This window comes from Salmo salar, chromosome 08, assembly GCF_965601325.2.
Source record: "Salmo salar chromosome 08, fSalSal1, whole genome shotgun sequence".
In the NCBI taxonomy this organism is placed as follows: Eukaryota; Metazoa; Chordata; class Actinopteri; order Salmoniformes; family Salmonidae; genus Salmo; species Salmo salar.
Genome location: NC_138298.1, coordinates 6,650,001 through 6,669,600, shown reverse-complemented (window position 1 = coordinate 6,669,600; position 19,600 = coordinate 6,650,001).

Here is a 19,600-nt window from a genome sequence, read left to right as displayed (position 1 = left end):
ATTGCACTAAGTCCAAACTGGCACCTGGTTTTATTCTGGGTTACCAGAACCATTTTTGAAAAACGGTTTTAAATACTTATAGAGGGTATAGGGACCTCCATACCCACCCTTAGAGCACCATCCTAAGGGCCCAACTCAATGAGATACAGCAAGAGGGAATTATATAGCTTTTCAAAAAATCTTCAGAAAATATTCTATGTTTTGGTGGGGACGTGTCCGTAGCATTTGGGTTACCAGGGGTGAAATTTTATAACTGTTTTAAATACTTTTAAAGGGTATAGGGACCTCCATACCCACCCTGACAGCACCCTACTACGGGCCCAAGTCAATGGGGGCCGGCCTGGCTGATTTATGGAAGTTTGAAAAAATCTTCAGAAAATATTCTATGTTTTTCTTCTCAGAAAATCGGCTATGTTTTTCTTCTCAGAAATTGCACTATGTTTTTGGGTTACCACAACCATTTTTGAAAAACGGTTTTAAATACTTATAGAGGGTATAGGGACCTCCATACCAACCCTTAGAGCACCATCCTAAGGGCCCAACTCAATGAGATACAGCAAGAGGGAATTATATAGCTTTTCAAAAAATCTTCAGAAAATATTCTATGTTTTGGTGGGGACGTGTCCGTAGCATTTGGGTTACCAGGGGTGAAATTTTATAACTGTTTTAAATACTTTTAAAGGGTATAGGGACCTCCATACCCACCCTGACAGCACCCTACTACGGGCCCAAGTCAATGGGGGCCGGCCTGGCTGATTTATGGAAGTTTGAAAAAATCTTCAGAAAATATTCTATGTTTTTCTTCTCAGAAAATCGGCTATGTTTTTCTTCTCAGAAATTGCACTATGTTTTTGGGTTACCACAACCATTTTTGAAAAACGGTTTTAAATACTTATAGAGGGTATAGGGACCTCCATACCCACCCTTAGAGCACCATCCTAAGGGCCCAACTCAATGAGATACAGCAAGAGGGAATTATATAGCTTTTCAAAAAATCTTCAGAAAATATTCTATGTTTTGGTGGGGACGTGTCCGTAGCATTTGGGTTACCAGGGGTGAAATTTTATAACTGTTTTAAATACTTTTAAAGGGTATAGGGACCTCCATACCCACCCTGACAGCACCCTACTACGGGCCCAAGTCAATGGGGGCCGGCCTGGCTGATTTATGGAAGTTTGAAAAAATCTTCAGAAAATATTCTATGTTTTTCTTCTCAGAAAATCGGCTATGTTTTTCTTCTCAGAAATTGCACTATGTTTTTGGGTTACCACAACCATTTTTGAAAAACGGTTTTAAATACTTATAGAGGGTATAGGGACCTCCATACCCACCCTTAGAGCACCATCCTAAGGGCCCAACTCAATGAGATACAGCAAGAGGGAATTATATAGCTTTTCAAAAAATCTTCAGAAAAATTCTATGTTTTGGTGGGGACGTGTCCGTAGCATTTGGGTTACCAGGGGTGAAATTTTATAACTGTTTTAAATACTTTTAAAGGGTATAGGGACCTCCATACCCACCCTGACAGCACCCTACTACGGGCCCAAGTCAATGGGGGCCGGCCTGGCTGATTTATGGAAGTTTGAAAAAATCTTCAGAAAATATTCTATGTTTTTCTTCTCAGAAAATCGGCTATGTTTTTCTTCTCAGAAATTGCACTATGTTTTTGGGTTACCACAACCATTTTTGAAAAACTGTTTTAAATACTTATAGAGGGTATATGGACCTCCATACCCACCCTTAGAGCACCATCCTAAGGGCCCAACTCAATGAGATACAGCAAGAGGGAATTATATAGCTTTTCAAAAAATCTTCAGAAAATATTCTATGTTTTTGTGGGGACGTGTCCGTAGCATTTGGGTTACCAGGGGTGAAATTTTATAACTGTTTTAAATACTTTTAAAGTGTATAGGGACCTCCATACCCACCCTGACAGCACCCTACTACGGGCCCAAGTCAATGGGGGCCGGCCTGGCTGATTTATGGAAGTTTGAAAAAATCTTCAGAAAATATTCTGTTTTTCTTCTCAGAAATTGCACTAAGTCCAAACTGGCACCTGGTTTTATTCTGGGTTACCAGAACCATTTTTGAAAAACGGTTTTAAATACTTATAGAGGGTATAGGGACCTCCATACCCACCCTTAGAGCACCATCCTAAGGGCCCAACTCAATGAGATACAGCAAGAGGGAATTATATAGCTTTTCAAAAAATCTTCAGAAAAATGACTATGTTTTTTCTTGTCAGAAAATCGGCTATGTTTTTTCTTCTCAGAAATTGCACTATGTTTTGGTGGGGACGTGTCCGTAGCATTTGGGTTACCAGGGGTGAAATTTTACAACTGTTTTAAATACTTTTAAAGGCCATCACCACCCCCAGGACACCTGTTTCAGCACCCCACTGTGGTCCCAAGTCAGTGGGATGAAGAATGAGTGTTTTATGGAAGTTTTTAAAAATCCTCTGAAAATATTCTATGTTTTTTCTTCTCAGAAATTGCACTATGTTTTGGTGGGGACGTGTCCGTAGCATTTGGCTTACCAGGGGTGACATTTTTAAAAGGCTCTAAATTACTTTTAAAGGCCATCACCACCCCCAGGACACCTGTTTCAGCACCCCACTGCTGTCCCATGTCAGTGGGATGAAGAATGAGTGTTTTATGGAAGTTTTTAAAAATCCTCTGAAAATATTCTATGTTTTTCTTCTCAGAAAATCGGCTATGTTTTTTCTTCTCAGAAAATATTCTATGTTTTGGTGGGGACGTGTCCGTAGCATTTGGGTTACCAGGGGTGAAATTTTATAACTGTTTTAAATACTTTTAAAGGGTATAGGGACCTCCATACCCACCCTGACAGCACCCTACTACGGGCCCAAGTCAATGGGGGCCGGCCTGGCTGATTTATGGAAGTTTGAAAAAATCTTCAGAAAATATTCTGTTTTTCTTCTCAGAAATTGCACTAAGTCCAAACTGGCACCTGGTTTTATTCTGGGTTACCAGAACCATTTTTGAAAAACGGTTTTAAATACTTATAGAGGGTATAGGGACCTCCATACCCACCCTTAGAGCACCATCCTAAGGGCCCAACTCAATGAGATACAGCAAGAGGGAATTATATAGCTTTTCAAAAAATCTTCAGAAAAATGACTATGTTTTTTCTTGTCAGAAAATCGGCTATGTTTTTTCTTCTCAGAAATTGCACTATGTTTTGGTGGGGACGTGTCCGTAGCATTTGGGTTACCAGGGGTGAAATTTTACAACTGTTTTAAATACTTTTAAAGGCCATCACCACCCCCAGGACACCTGTTTCAGCACCCCACTGTGGTCCCAAGTCAGTGGGATGAAGAATGAGTGTTTTATGGAAGTTTTTAAAAATCCTCTGAAAATATTCTATGTTTTTTCTTCTCAGAAATTGCACTATGTTTTGGTGGGGACGTGTCAGTAGCATTTGGCTTACCAGGGGTGACATTTTTAAAAGGCTCTAAATTACTTTTAAAGGCCATCACCACCCCCAGGACACCTGTTTCAGCACCCCACTGCTGTCCCATGTCAGTGGGATGAAGAATGAGTGTTTTATGGAAGTTTTTAAAAATCCTCTGAAAATATTCTATGTTTTTCTTGTCAGAAAATCGGCTATGTTTTTTCTTCTCAGAAAATATTCTATGTTTTGGTGGGGACGTGTCCGTAGCATTTGGGTTACCAGGGGTGAAATTTTACAACTGTTTTAAATACTTTTAAAGGCCATCACCACCCCCAGGACACCTGTTTCAGCACCCCACTGTGGTCCCAAGTCAGTGGGATGAAGAATGAGTGTTTTATGGAAGTTTTTAAAAATCCTCTGAGAATATTCTATGTTTTTTCTTCTCAGAAATTGCACTATGTTTTGGTGGGGACGTGTCCGTAGCATTTGGCTTACCAGGGGTGACATTTTTAAAAGGCTCTAAATTACTTTTAAAGGCCATCACCACCCCCAGGACACCTGTTTCAGCACCCCACTGCTGTCCCATGTCAGTGGGATGAAGAATGAGTGTTTTATGGAAGTTTTTAAAAATCCTCTGAAAATATTCTATGTTTTTCTTCTCAGAAAATCGGCTATGTTTTTTCTTCTCAGAAAATATTCTATGTTTTGGTGGGGACGTGTCCGTAGCATTTGGGTTACCAGTGGTGACATTTTATAACTGTTTTAAATACTTTTAAAGGGTATAGGGACCTCCATACCCACCCTGACAGCACCCTACTACGGGCCCAAGTCAATGGGGGCCGGCCTGGCTGATTTATGGAAGTTTGAAAAAATCTTCAGAAAATATTCTATGTTTTTCTTCTCAGAAATTGCACTAAGTCCAAACTGGCACCTGGTTTTATTCTGGGTTACCAGAACCATTTTTGAAAAACGGTTTTAAATACTTATAGAGGGTATAGGGACCTCCATACCCACCCTTAGAGCACCATCCTAAGGGCCCAACTCAATGAGATACAGCAAGAGGGAATTATATAGCTTTTCAAAAAATCTTCAGAAAAATTCTATGTTTTGGTGGGGACGTGTCCGTAGCATTTGGGTTACCAGGGGTGAAATTTTATAACTGTTTTAAATACTTTTAAAGGGTATAGGGACCTCCATACCCACCCTGACAGCACCCTACTACGGGCCCAAGTCAATGGGGGCCGGCCTGGCTGATTTATGGAAGTTTGAAAAAATCTTCAGAAAATATTCTATGTTTTTCTTCTCAGAAATTGCACTAAGTCCAAACTGGCACCTGGTTTTATTCTGGGTTACCAGAACCATTTTTGAAAAACGGTTTTAAATACTTATAGAGGGTATAGGGACCTCCATACCCACCCTTAGAGCACCATCCTAAGGGCCCAACTCAATGAGATACAGCAAGAGGGAATTATATAGCTTTTCAAAAAATCTTCAGAAAAATGACTATGTTTTTTCTTGTCAGAAAATCGGCTATGTTTTTTCTTCTCAGAAATTGCACTATGTTTTGGTGGGGACGTGTCCGTAGCATTTGGGTTACCAGGGGTGAAATTTTACAACTGTTTTAAATACTTTTAAAGGCCATCACCACCCCCAGGACACCTGTTTCAGCACCCCACTGTGGTCCCAAGTCAGTGGGATGAAGAATGAGTGTTTTATGGAAGTTTTTAAAAATCCTCTGAGAATATTCTATGTTTTTTCTTCTCAGAAATTGCACTATGTTTTGGTGGGGACGTGTCCGTAGCATTTGGCTTACCAGGGGTGACATATTTAAAAGGCTCTAAATTACTTTTAAAGGCCATCACCACCCCCAGGACACCTGTTTCAGCACCCCACTGCTGTCCCATGTCAGTGGGATGAAGAATGAGTGTTTTATGGAAGTTTTTAAAAATCCTCTGAAAATATTCTATGTTTTTCTTCTCAGAAAATCGGCTATGTTTTTTCTTCTCAGAAAATATTCTATGTTTTGGTGGGGACGTGTCCGTAGCATTTGGGTTACCAGTGGTGACATTTTATAACTGTTTTAAATACTTTTAAAGGGTATAGGGACCTCCATACCCACCCTGACAGCACCCTACTACGGGCCCAAGTCAATGGGGGCCGGCCTGGCTGATTTATGGAAGTTTGAAAAAATCTTCAGAAAATATTCTATGTTTTTCTTCTCAGAAATTGCACTAAGTCCAAACTGGCACCTGGTTTTATTCTGGGTTACCAGAACCATTTTTGAAAAACGGTTTTAAATACTTATAGAGGGTATAGGGACCTCCATACCCACCCTTAGAGCACCATCCTAAGGGCCCAACTCAATGAGATACAGCAAGAGGGAATTATATAGCTTTTCAAAAAATCTTCAGAAAAATTCTATGTTTTGGTGGGGACGTGTCCGTAGCATTTGGGTTACCAGGGGTGAAATTTTATAACTGTTTTAAATACTTTTAAAGGGTATAGGGACCTCCATACCCACCCTGACAGCACCCTACTACGGGCCCAAGTCAATGGGGGCCGGCCTGGCTGATTTATGGAAGTTTGAAAAAATCTTCAGAAAATATTCTATGTTTTTCTTCTCAGAAAATCGGCTATGTTTTTCTTCTCAGAAATTGCACTATGTTTTTGGGTTACCACAACCATTTTTGAAAAACGGTTTTAAATACTTATAGAGGGTATAGGGACCTCCATACCCACCCTTAGAGCACCATCCTAAGGGCCCAACTCAATGAGATACAGCAAGAGGGAATTATATAGCTTTTCAAAAAATCTTCAGAAAATATTCTATGTTTTGGTGGGGACGTGTCCGTAGCATTTGGGTTACCAGGGGTGACATTTTATAACTGTTTTAAATACTTTTAAAGGGTATAGGGACCTCCATACCCACCCTGACAGCACCCTACTACGGGCCCAAGTCAATGGGGGCCGGCCTGGCTGATTTATGGAAGTTTGAAAAAATCTTCAGAAAATATTCTATGTTTTTCTTCTCAGAAATTGCACTAAGTCCAAACTGGCACCTGGTTTTATTCTGGGTTACCAGAACCATTTTTGAAAAACGGTTTTAAATACTTATAGAGGGTATAGGGACCTCCATACCCACCCTTAGAGCACCATCCTAAGGGCCCAACTCAATGAGATACAGCAAGAGGGAATTATATAGCTTTTCAAAAAATCTTCAGAAAATATTCTATGTTTTGGTGGGGACGTGTCCGTAGCATTTGGGTTACCAGGGGTGAAATTTTATAACTGTTTTAAATACTTTTAAAGGGTATAGGGACCTCCATACCCACCCTGACAGCACCCTACTACGGGCCCAAGTCAATGGGGGCCGGCCTGGCTGATTTATGGAAGTTTGAAAAAATCTTCAGAAAATATTCTGTTTTTCTTCTCAGAAAATCGGCTATGTTTTTCTTCTCAGAAATTGCACTATGTTTTTGGGTTACCACAACCATTTTTGAAAAACGGTTTTAAATACTTATAGAGGGTATAGGGACCTCCATACCCACCCTTAGAGCACCATCCTAAGGGCCCAACTCAATGAGATACAGCAAGAGGGAATTATATAGCTTTTCAAAAAATCTTCAGAAAATATTCTATGTTTTGGTGGGGACGTGTCCGTAGCATTTGGGTTACCAGGGGTGAAATTTTATAACTGTTTTAAATACTTTTAAAGGGTATAGGGACCTCCATACCCACCCTGACAGCACCCTACTACGGGCCCAAGTCAATGGGGGCCGGCCTGGCTGATTTATGGAAGTTTGAAAAAATCTTCAGAAAATATTCTATGTTTTTCTTCTCAGAAAATCGGCTATGTTTTTCTTCTCAGAAATTGCACTATGTTTTTGGGTTACCACAACCATTTTTGAAAAACGGTTTTAAATACTTATAGAGGGTATAGGGACCTCCATACCCACCCTTAGAGCACCATCCTAAGGGCCCAACTCAATGAGATACAGCAAGAGGGAATTATATAGCTTTTCAAAAAATCTTCAGAAAATATTCTATGTTTTGGTGGGGACGTGTCCGTAGCATTTGGGTTACCAGGGGTGAAATTTTATAACTGTTTTAAATACTTTTAAAGGGTATAGGGACCTCCATACCCACCCTGACAGCACCCTACTACGGGCCCAAGTCAATGGGGGCCGGCCTGGCTGATTTATGGAAGTTTGAAAAAATCTTCAGAAAATATTCTATGTTTTTCTTCTCAGAAAATCGGCTATGTTTTTCTTCTCAGAAATTGCACTATGTTTTTGGGTTACCACAACCATTTTTGAAAAACGGTTTTAAATACTTATAGAGGGTATAGGGACCTCCATACCCACCCTTAGAGCACCATCCTAAGGGCCCAACTCAATGAGATACAGCAAGAGGGAATTATATAGCTTTTCAAAAAATCTTCAGAAAATATTCTATGTTTTGGTGGGGACGTGTCCGTAGCATTTGGGTTACCAGGGGTGAAATTTTATAACTGTTTTAAATACTTTTAAAGGGTATAGGGACCTCCATACCCACCCTGACAGCACCCTACTACGGGCCCAAGTCAATGGGGGCCGGCCTGGCTGATTTATGGAAGTTTGAAAAAATCTTCAGAAAATATTCTGTTTTTCTTCTCAGAAAATCGGCTATGTTTTTCTTCTCAGAAATTGCACTATGTTTTTGGGTTACCACAACCATTTTTGAAAAACGGTTTTAAATACTTATAGAGGGTATAGGGACCTCCATACCCACCCTTAGAGCACCATCCTAAGGGCCCAACTCAATGAGATACAGCAAGAGGGAATTATATAGCTTTTCAAAAAATCTTCAGAAAATATTCTATGTTTTGGTGGGGACGTGTCCGTAGCATTTGGGTTACCAGGGGTGAAATTTTATAACTGTTTTAAATACTTTTAAAGGGTATAGGGACCTCCATACCCACCCTGACAGCACCCTACTACGGGCCCAAGTCAATGGGGGCCGGCCTGGCTGATTTATGGAAGTTTGAAAAAATCTTCAGAAAATATTCTGTTTTTCTTCTCAGAAAATCGGCTATGTTTTTCTTCTCAGAAATTGCACTATTTTTTTGGGTTACCACAACCATTTTTGAAAAACGGTTTTAAATACTTATAGAGGGTATAGGGACCTCCATACCCACCCTTAGAGCACCATCCTAAGGGCCCAACTCAATGAGATACAGCAAGAGGGAATTATATAGCTTTTCAAAAAATCTTCAGAAAATATTCTATGTTTTGGTGGGGACGTGTCCGTAGCATTTGGGTTACCAGGGGTGAAATTTTATAACTGTTTTAAATACTTTTAAAGGGTATAGGGACCTCCATACCCACCCTGACAGCACCCTACTACGGGCCCAAGTCAATGGGGGCCGGCCTGGCTGATTTATGGAAGTTTGAAAAAATCTTCAGAAAATATTCTATGTTTTTCTTCTCAGAAAATCGGCTATGTTTTTCTTCTCAGAAATTGCACTATGTTTTTGGGTTACCACAACCATTTTTGAAAAACGGTTTTAAATACTTATAGAGGGTATAGGGACCTCCATACCCATCCTTAGAGCACCATCCTAAGGGCCCAACTCAATGAGATACAGCAAGAGGGAATTATATAGCTTTTCAAAAAATCTTCAGAAAATATTCTATGTTTTGGTGGGGACGTGTCCGTAGCATTTGGGTTACCAGGGGTGAAATTTTATAACTGTTTTAAATACTTTTAAAGGGTATAGGGACCTCCATACCCACCCTGACAGCACCCTACTACGGGCCCAAGTCAATGGGGGCCGGCCTGGCTGATTTATGGAAGTTTGAAAAAATCTTCAGAAAATATTCTATGTTTTTCTTCTCAGAAATTGCACTAAGTCCAAACTGGCACCTGGTTTTATTCTGGGTTACCACAACCATTTTTGAAAAACGGTTTTAAATACTTATAGAGGGTATAGGGACCTCCATACCCACCCTTAGAGCACCATCCTAAGGGCCCAACTCAATGAGATACAGCAAGAGGGAATTATATAGCTTTTCAAAAAATCTTCAGAAAATATTCTATGTTTTGGTGGGGACGTGTCCGTAGCATTTGGGTTACCAGGGGTGAAATTTTATAACTGTTTTAAATACTTTTAAAGGGTATAGGGACCTCCATACCCACCCTGACAGCACCCTACTACGGGCCCAAGTCAATGGGGGCCGGCCTGGCTGATTTATGGAAGTTTGAAAAAATCTTCAGAAAATATTCTATGTTTTTCTTCTCAGAAAATCGGCTATGTTTTTCTTCTCACAAATTGCACTATGTTTTTGGGTTACCACAACCATTTTTGAAAAACGGTTTTAAATACTTATAGAGGGTATAGGGACCTCCATACCCACCCTTAGAGCACCATCCTAAGGGCCCAACTCAATGAGATACAGCAAGAGGGAATTATATAGCTTTTCAAAAAATCTTCAGAAAATCTTCTATGTTTTGGTGGGGACGTGTCCGTAGCATTTGGGTTACCAGGGGTGAAATTTTATAACTGTTTTAAATACTTTTAAAGGGTATAGGGACCTCCATACCCACCCTGACAGCACCCTACTACGGGCCCAAGTCAATGGGGGCCGGCCTGGCTGATTTATGGAAGTTTGAAAAAATCTTCAGAAAATATTCTGTTTTTCTTCTCAGAAAATCGGCTATGTTTTTCTTCTCAGAAATTGCACTATGTTTTTGGGTTACCACAACCATTTTTGAAAAACGGTTTTAAATACTTATAGAGGGTATAGGGACCTCCATACCCACCCTTAGAGCACCATCCTAAGGGCCCAACTCAATGAGATACAGCAAGAGGGAATTATATAGCTTTTCAAAAAATCTTCAGAAAATATTCTATGTTTTGGTGGGGACGTGTCCGTAGCATTTGGGTTACCAGGGGTGAAATTTTATAACTGTTTTAAATACTTTTAAAGGGTATAGGGACCTCCATACCCACCCTGACAGCACCCTACTACGGGCCCAAGTCAATGGGGGCCGGCCTGGCTGATTTATGGAAGTTTGAAAAAATCTTCAGAAAATATTCTATGTTTTTCTTCTCAGAAATTGCACTAAGTCCAAACTGGCACCTGGTTTTATTCTGGGTTACCAGAACCATTTTTGAAAAACGGTTTTAAATACTTATAGAGGGTATAGGGACCTCCATACCCACCCTTAGAGCACCATCCTAAGGGCCCAACTCAATGAGATACAGCAAGAGGGAATTATATAGCTTTTCAAAAAATCTTCAGAAAATATTCTATGTTTTGGTGGGGACGTGTCCGTAGCATTTGGGTTACCAGGGGTGAAATTTTATAACTGTTTTAAATACTTTTAAAGGGTATAGGGACCTCCATACCCACCCTGACAGCACCCTACTACGGGCCCAAGTCAATGGGGGCCGGCCTGGCTGATTTATGGAAGTTTGAAAAAATCTTCAGAAAATATTCTGTTTTTCTTCTCAGAAAATCGGCTATGTTTTTCTTCTCAGAAATTGCACTATGTTTTTGGGTTACCACAACCATTTTTGAAAAACGGTTTTAAATACTTATAGAGGGTATAGGGACCTCCATACCCACCCTTAGAGCACCATCCTAAGGGCCCAACTCAATGAGATACAGCAAGAGGGAATTATATAGCTTTTCAAAAAATCTTCAGAAAATATTCTATGTTTTGGTGGGGACGTGTCCGTAGCATTTGGGTTACCAGGGGTGAAATTTTATAACTGTTTTAAATACTTTTAAAGGGTATAGGGACCTCCATACCCACCCTGACAGCACCCTACTACGGGCCCAAGTCAATGGGGGCCGGCCTGGCTGATTTATGGAAGTTTGAAAAAATCTTCAGAAAATATTCTATGTTTTTCTTCTCAGAAAATCGGCTATGTTTTTCTTCTCAGAAATTGCACTATGTTTTTGGGTTACCACAACCATTTTTGAAAAACGGTTTTAAATACTTATAGAGGGTATAGGGACCTCCATACCCACCCTTAGAGCACCATCCTAAGGGCCCAACTCAATGAGATACAGCAAGAGGGAATTATATAGCTTTTCAAAAAATCTTCAGAAAATATTCTATGTTTTGGTGGGGACGTGTCCGTAGCATTTGGGTTACCAGGGGTGAAATTTTATAACTGTTTTAAATACTTTTAAAGGGTATAGGGACCTCCATACCCACCCTGACAGCACCCTACTACGGGCCCAAGTCAATGGGGGCCGGCCTGGCTGATTTATGGAAGTTTGAAAAAATCTTCAGAAAATATTCTATGTTTTTCTTCTCAGAAATTGCACTAAGTCCAAACTGGCACCTGGTTTTATTCTGGGTTACCACAACCATTTTTGAAAAACGGTTTTAAATACTTATAGAGGGTATAGGGACCTCCATACCCACCCTTAGAGCACCATCCTAAGGGCCCAACTCAATGAGATACAGCAAGAGGGAATTATATAGCTTTTCAAAAAATCTTCAGAAAATATTCTATGTTTTGGTGGGGACGTGTCCGTAGCATTTGGGTTACCAGGGGTGAAATTTTATAACTGTTTTAAATACTTTTAAAGGGTATAGGGACCTCCATACCCACCCTGACAGCACCCTACTACGGGCCCAAGTCAATGGGGGCCGGCCTGGCTGATTTATGGAAGTTTGAAAAAATCTTCAGAAAATATTCTATGTTTTTCTTCTCAGAAATTGCACTAAGTCCAAACTGGCACCTGGTTTTATTCTGGGTTACCACAACCATTTTTGAAAAACGGTTTTAAATACTTATAGAGGGTATAGGGACCTCCATACCCACCCTTAGAGCACCATCCTAAGGGCCCAACTCAATGAGATACAGCAAGAGGGAATTATATAGCTTTTCAAAAAATCTTCAGAAAATATTCTATGTTTTGGTGGGGACGTGTCCGTAGCATTTGGGTTACCAGGGGTGAAATTTTATAACTGTTTTAAATACTTTTAAAGGGTATAGGGACCTCCATACCCACCCTGACAGCACCCTACTACGGGCCCAAGTCAATGGGGGCCGGCCTGGCTGATTTATGGAAGTTTGAAAAAATCTTCAGAAAATATTCTATGTTTTTCTTCTCAGAAAATCGGCTATGTTTTTCTTCTCAGAAATTGCACTATGTTTTTGGGTTACCACAACCATTTTTGAAAAACGGTTTTAAATACTTATAGAGGGTATAGGGACCTCCATACCCACCCTTAGAGCACCATCCTAAGGGCCCAACTCAATGAGATACAGCAAGAGGGAATTATATAGCTTTTCAAAAAATCTTCAGAAAATCTTCTATGTTTTGGTGGGGACGTGTCCGTAGCATTTGGGTTACCAGGGGTGAAATTTTATAACTGTTTTAAATACTTTTAAAGGGTATAGGGACCTCCATACCCACCCTGACAGCACCCTACTACGGGCCCAAGTCAATGGGGGCCGGCCTGGCTGATTTATGGAAGTTTGAAAAAATCTTCAGAAAATATTCTATGTTTTTCTTCTCAGAAATTGCACTAAGTCCAAACTGGCACCTGGTTTTATTCTGGGTTACCACAACCATTTTTGAAAAACGGTTTTAAATACTTATAGAGGGTATAGGGACCTCCATACCCACCCTTAGAGCACCATCCTAAGGGCCCAACTCAATGAGATACAGCAAGAGGGAATTATATAGCTTTTCAAAAAATCTTCAGAAAAATGACTATGTTTTTTCTTGTCAGAAAATCGGCTATGTTTTTTCTTCTCAGAAATTGCACTATGTTTTGGTGGGGACGTGTCCGTAGCATTTGGGTTACCAGGGGTGAAATTTTACAACTGTTTTAAATACTTTTAAAGGCCATCACCACCCCCAGGACACCTGTTTCAGCACCCCACTGTGGTCCCAAGTCAGTGGGATGAAGAATGAGTGTTTTATGGAAGTTTTTAAAAATCCTCTGAAAATATTCTATGTTTTTTCTTCTCAGAAATTGCACTATGTTTTGGTGGGGACGTGTCCGTAGCATTTGGCTTACCAGGGGTGACATTTTTAAAAGGCTCTAAATTACTTTTAAAGGCCATCACCACCCCCAGGACACCTGTTTCAGCACCCCACTGCTGTCCCATGTCAGTGGGATGAAGAATGAGTGTTTTATGGAAGTTTTTAAAAATCCTCTGAAAATATTCTATGTTTTTCTTCTCAGAAAATCGGCTATGTTTTTTCTTCTCAGAAAATATTCTATGTTTTGGTGGGGACGTGTCCGTAGCATTTGGGTTACCAGGGGTGAAATTTTATAACTGTTTTAAATACTTTTAAAGGGTATAGGGACCTCCATACCCACCCTGACAGCACCCTACTACGGGCCCAAGTCAATGGGGGCCGGCCTGGCTGATTTATGGAAGTTTGAAAAAATCTTCAGAAAATATTCTATGTTTTTCTTCTCAGAAAATCGGCTATGTTTTTCTTCTCAGAAATTGCACTATGTTTTTGGGTTACCACAACCATTTTTGAAAAACGGTTTTAAATACTTATAGAGGGTATAGGGACCTCCATACCCACCCTTAGAGCACCATCCTAAGGGCCCAACTCAATGAGATACAGCAAGAGGGAATTATATAGCTTTTCAAAAAATCTTCAGAAAATATTCTATGTTTTGGTGGGGACGTGTCCGTAGCATTTGGGTTACCAGGGGTGAAATTTTATAACTGTTTTAAATACTTTTAAAGGGTATAGGGACCTCCATACCCACCCTGACAGCACCCTACTACGGGCCCAAGTCAATGGGGGCCGGCCTGGCTGATTTATGGAAGTTTGAAAAAATCTTCAGAAAATATTCTATGTTTTTCTTCTCAGAAATTGCACTAAGTCCAAACTGGCACCTGGTTTTATTCTGGGTTACCACAACCATTTTTGAAAAACGGTTTTAAATACTTATAGAGGGTATAGGGACCTCCATACCCACCCTTAGAGCACCATCCTAAGGGCCCAACTCAATGAGATACAGCAAGAGGGAATTATATAGCTTTTCAAAAAATCTTCAGAAAATATTCTATGTTTTGGTGGGGACGTGTCCGTAGCATTTGGGTTACCAGGGGTGAAATTTTATAACTGTTTTAAATACTTTTAAAGGGTATAGGGACCTCCATACCCACCCTGACAGCACCCTACTACGGGCCCAAGTCAATGGGGGCCGGCCTGGCTGATTTATGGAAGTTTGAAAAAATCTTCAGAAAATATTCTATGTTTTTCTTCTCAGAAATTGCACTAAGTCCAAACTGGCACCTGGTTTTATTCTGGGTTACCACAACCATTTTTGAAAAACGGTTTTAAATACTTATAGAGGGTATAGGGACCTCCATACCCACCCTTAGAGCACCATCCTAAGGGCCCAACTCAATGAGATACAGCAAGAGGGAATTATATAGCTTTTCAAAAAATCTTCAGAAAATATTCTATGTTTTGGTGGGGACGTGTCCGTAGCATTTGGGTTACCAGGGCTGAAATTTTATAACTGTTTTAAATACTTTTAAAGGGTATAGGGACCTCCATACCCACCCTGACAGCACCCTACTACGGGCCCAAGTCAATGGGGGCCGGCCTGGCTGATTTATGGAAGTTTGAAAAAATCTTCAGAAAATATTCTATGTTTTTCTTCTCAGAAAATCGGCTATGTTTTTCTTCTCAGAAATTGCACTATGTTTTTGGGTTACCACAACCATTTTTGAAAAACGGTTTTAAATACTTATAGAGGGTATAGGGACCTCCATACCCACCCTTAGAGCACCATCCTAAGGGCCCAACTCAATGAGATACAGCAAGAGGGAATTATATAGCTTTTCAAAAAATCTTCAGAAAATCTTCTATGTTTTGGTGGGGACGTGTCCGTAGCATTTGGGTTACCAGGGCTGAAATTTTATAACTGTTTTAAATACTTTTAAAGGGTATAGGGACCTCCATACCCACCCTGACAGCACCCTACTACGGGCCCAAGTCAATGGGGGCCGGCCTGGCTGATTTATGGAAGTTTGAAAAAATCTTCAGAAAATATTCTGTTTTTCTTCTCAGAAAATCGGCTATGTTTTTCTTCTCAGAAATTGCACTATGTTTTTGGGTTACCACAACCATTTTTGAAAAACGGTTTTAAATACTTATAGAGGGTATAGGGACCTCCATACCCACCCTTAGAGCACCATCCTAAGGGCCCAACTCAATGAGATACAGCAAGAGGGAATTATATAGCTTTTCAAAAAATCTTCAGAAAATATTCTATGTTTTGGTGGGGACGTGTCCGTAGCATTTGGGTTACCAGGGGTGAAATTTTATAACTGTTTTAAATACTTTTAAAGGGTATAGGGACCTCCATACCCACCCTGACAGCACCCTACTACGGGCCCAAGTCAATGGGGGCCGGCCTGGCTGATTTATGGAAGTTTGAAAAAATCTTCAGAAAATATTCTATGTTTTTCTTCTCAGAAATTGCACTAAGTCCCAAACTGGCACCTGGTTTTATTCTGGGTTACCACAACCATTTTTGAAAAACGGTTTTAAATACTTATAGAGGGTATAGGGACCTCCATACCCACCCTTAGAGCACCATCCTAAGGGCCCAACTCAATGAGATACAGCAAGAGGGAATTATATAGCTTTTCAAAAAATCTTCAGAAAAATGACTATGTTTTTTCTTGTCAGAAAATCGGCTATGTTTTTTCTTCTCAGAAATTGCACTATGTTTTGGTGGGGACGTGTCCGTAGCATTTGGGTTACCAGGGGTGAAATTTTACAACTGTTTTAAATACTTTTAAAGGCCATCACCACCCCCAGGACACCTGTTTCAGCACCCCACTGTGGTCCCAAGTCAGTGGGATGAAGAATGAGTGTTTTATGGAAGTTTTTAAAAATCCTCTGAAAATATTCTATGTTTTTTCTTCTCAGAAATTGCACTATGTTTTGGTGGGGACGTGTCCGTAGCATTTGGCTTACCAGGGGTGACATTTTATAACTGTTTTAAATACTTTTAAAGGGTATAGGGACCTCCATACCCACCCTGACAGCACCCTACTACGGGCCCAAGTCAATGGGGGCCGGCCTGGCTGATTTATGGAAGTTTGAAAAAATCTTCAGAAAATATTCTATGTTTTTCTTCTCAGAAATTGCACTAAGTCCAAACTGGCACCTGGTTTTATTCTGGGTTACCACAACCATTTTTGAAAAACGGTTTTAAATACTTATAGAGGGTATAGGGACCTCCATACCCACCCTTAGAGCACCATCCTAAGGGCCCAACTCAATGAGATACAGCAAGAGGGAATTATATAGCTTTTCAAAAAATCTTCAGAAAATATTCTATGTTTTGGTGGGGACGTGTCCGTAGCATTTGGGTTACCAGGGGTGAAATTTTATAACTGTTTTAAATACTTTTAAAGGGTATAGGGACCTCCATACCCACCCTGACAGCACCCTACTACGGGCCCAAGTCAATGGGGGCCGGCCTGGCTGATTTATGGAAGTTTGAAAAAATCTTCAGAAAATATTCTATGTTTTTCTTCTCAGAAAATCGGCTATGTTTTTCTTCTCAGAAATTGCACTATGTTTTTGGGTTACCACAACCATTTTTGAAAAACGGTTTTAAATACTTATAGAGGGTATAGGGACCTCCATACCCACCCTTAGAGCACCATCCTAAGGGCCCAACTCAATGAGATACAGCAAGAGGGAATTATATAGCTTTTCAAAAAATCTTCAGAAAATCTTCTATGTTTTGGTGGGGACGTGTCCGTAGCATTTGGGTTACCAGGGGTGAAATTTTATAACTGTTTTAAATACTTTTAAAGGGTATAGGGACCTCCATACCCACCCTGACAGCACCCTACTACGGGCCCAAGTCAATGGGGGCCGGCCTGGCTGATTTATGGAAGTTTGAAAAAATCTTCAGAAAATATTCTATGTTTTTCTTCTCAGAAAATCGGCTATGTTTTTCTTCTCAGAAATTGCACTATGTTTTTGGGTTACCACAACCATTTTTGAAAAACGGTTTTAAATACTTATAGAGGGTATAGGGACCTCCATACCCACCCTTAGAGCACCATCCTAAGGGCCCAACTCAATGAGATACAGCAAGAGGGAATTATATAGCTTTTCAAAAAATCTTCAGAAAATATTCTATGTTTTGGTGGGGACGTGTCCGTAGCATTTGGGTTACCAGGGGTGAAATTTTATAACTGTTTTAAATACTTTTAAAGGGTATAGGGACCTCCATACCCACCCTGACAGCACCCTACTACGGGCCCAAGTCAATGGGGGCCGGCCTGGCTGATTTATGGAAGTTTGAAAAAATCTTCAGAAAATATTCTATGTTTTTCTTCTCAGAAAATGCGGCTATGTTTTTCTTCTCAGAAATTGCACCTAGTGTTTTCTGGGTTACCACAACCATTTTTGAAAAACGGTTTTAAATACTTATAGAGGGTATAGGGACCTCCATACCCACCCTTAGAGCACCATCCTAAGGGCCCAACTCAATGAGATACAGCAAGAGGGAATTATATAGCTTTTCAAAAAATCTTCAGAAAATATTCTATGTTTTGGTGGGGACGTGTCCGTAGCATTTGGGTTACCAGGGGTGAAATTTTATAACTGTTTTAAATACTTTTAAAGGGTATAGGGACCTCCATACCCACCCTGACAGCACCCTACTACGGGCCCAAGTCAATGGGGGCCGGCCTGGCTGATTTATGGAAGTTTGAAAAAATCTTCAGAAAATATTCTGTTTTTCTTCTCAGAAAATCGGCTATGTTTTTCTTCTCAGAAATTGCACTATGTTTTTGGGTTACCACAACCATTTTTGAAAAACGGTTTTAAATACTTATAGAGGGTATAGGGACCTCCATACCCACCCTTAGAGCACCATCCTAAGGGCCCAACTCAATGAGATACAGCAAGAGGGAATTATATAGCTTTTCAAAAAATCTTCAGAAAATATTCTATGTTTTGGTGGGGACGTGTCCGTAGCATTTGGGTTACCAGGGGTGAAATTTTATAACTGTTTTAAATACTTTTAAAGGGTATAGGGACCTCCATACCCACCCTGACAGCACCCTACTACGGGCCCAAGTCAATGGGGGCCGGCCTGGCTGATTTATGGAAGTTTGAAAAAATCTTCAGAAAATATTCTATGTTTTTCTTCTCAGAAATTGCACTAAGTCCAAACTGGCACCTGGTTTTATTCTGGGTTACCACAACCATTTTTGAAAAACGGTTTTAAATACTTATAGAGGGTATAGGGACCTCCATACCCACCCTTAGAGCACCATCCTAAGGGCCCAACTCAATGAGATACAGCAAGAGGGAATTATATAGCTTTTCAAAAAATCTTCAGAAAAATGACTATGTTTTTTCTTGTCAGAAAATCGGCTATGTTTTTTCTTCTCAGAAATTGCACTATGTTTTGGTGGGGACGTGTCCGTAGCATTTGGGTTACCAGGGGTGAAATTTTACAACTGTTTTAAATACTTTTAAAGGCCATCACCACCCCCAGGACACCTGTTTCAGCACCCCACTGTGGTCCCAAGTCAGTGGGATGAAGAATGAGTGTTTTATGGAAGTTTTTAAAAATCCTCTGAAAATATTCTATGTTTTTTCTTCTCAGAAATTGCACTATGTTTTGGTGGGGACGTGTCCGTAGCATTTGGGTTACCAGGGGTGAAATTTTATAACTGTTTTAAATACTTTTAAAGGGTATAGGGACCTCCATACCCACCCTGACAGCACCCTACTACGGGCCCAAGTCAATGGGGGCCGGCCTGGCTGATTTATGGAAGTTTGAAAAAATCTTCAGAAAATATTCTATGTTTTTCTTCTCAGAAATTGCACTAAGTCCAAACTGGCACCTGGTTTTATTCTGGGTTACCACAACCATTTTTGAAAAACGGTTTTAAATACTTATAGAGGGTATAGGGACCTCCATACCCACCCTTAGAGCACCATCCTAAGGGCCCAACTCAATGAGATACAGCAAGAGGGAATTATATAGCTTTTCAAAAAATCTTCAGAAAATATTCTATGTTTTGGTGGGGACGTGTCCGTAGCATTTGGGTTACCAGGGGTGAAATTTTATAACTGTTTTAAATACTTTTAAAGGGTATAGGGACCTCCATACCCACCCTGACAGCACCCTACTACGGGCCCAAGTCAAT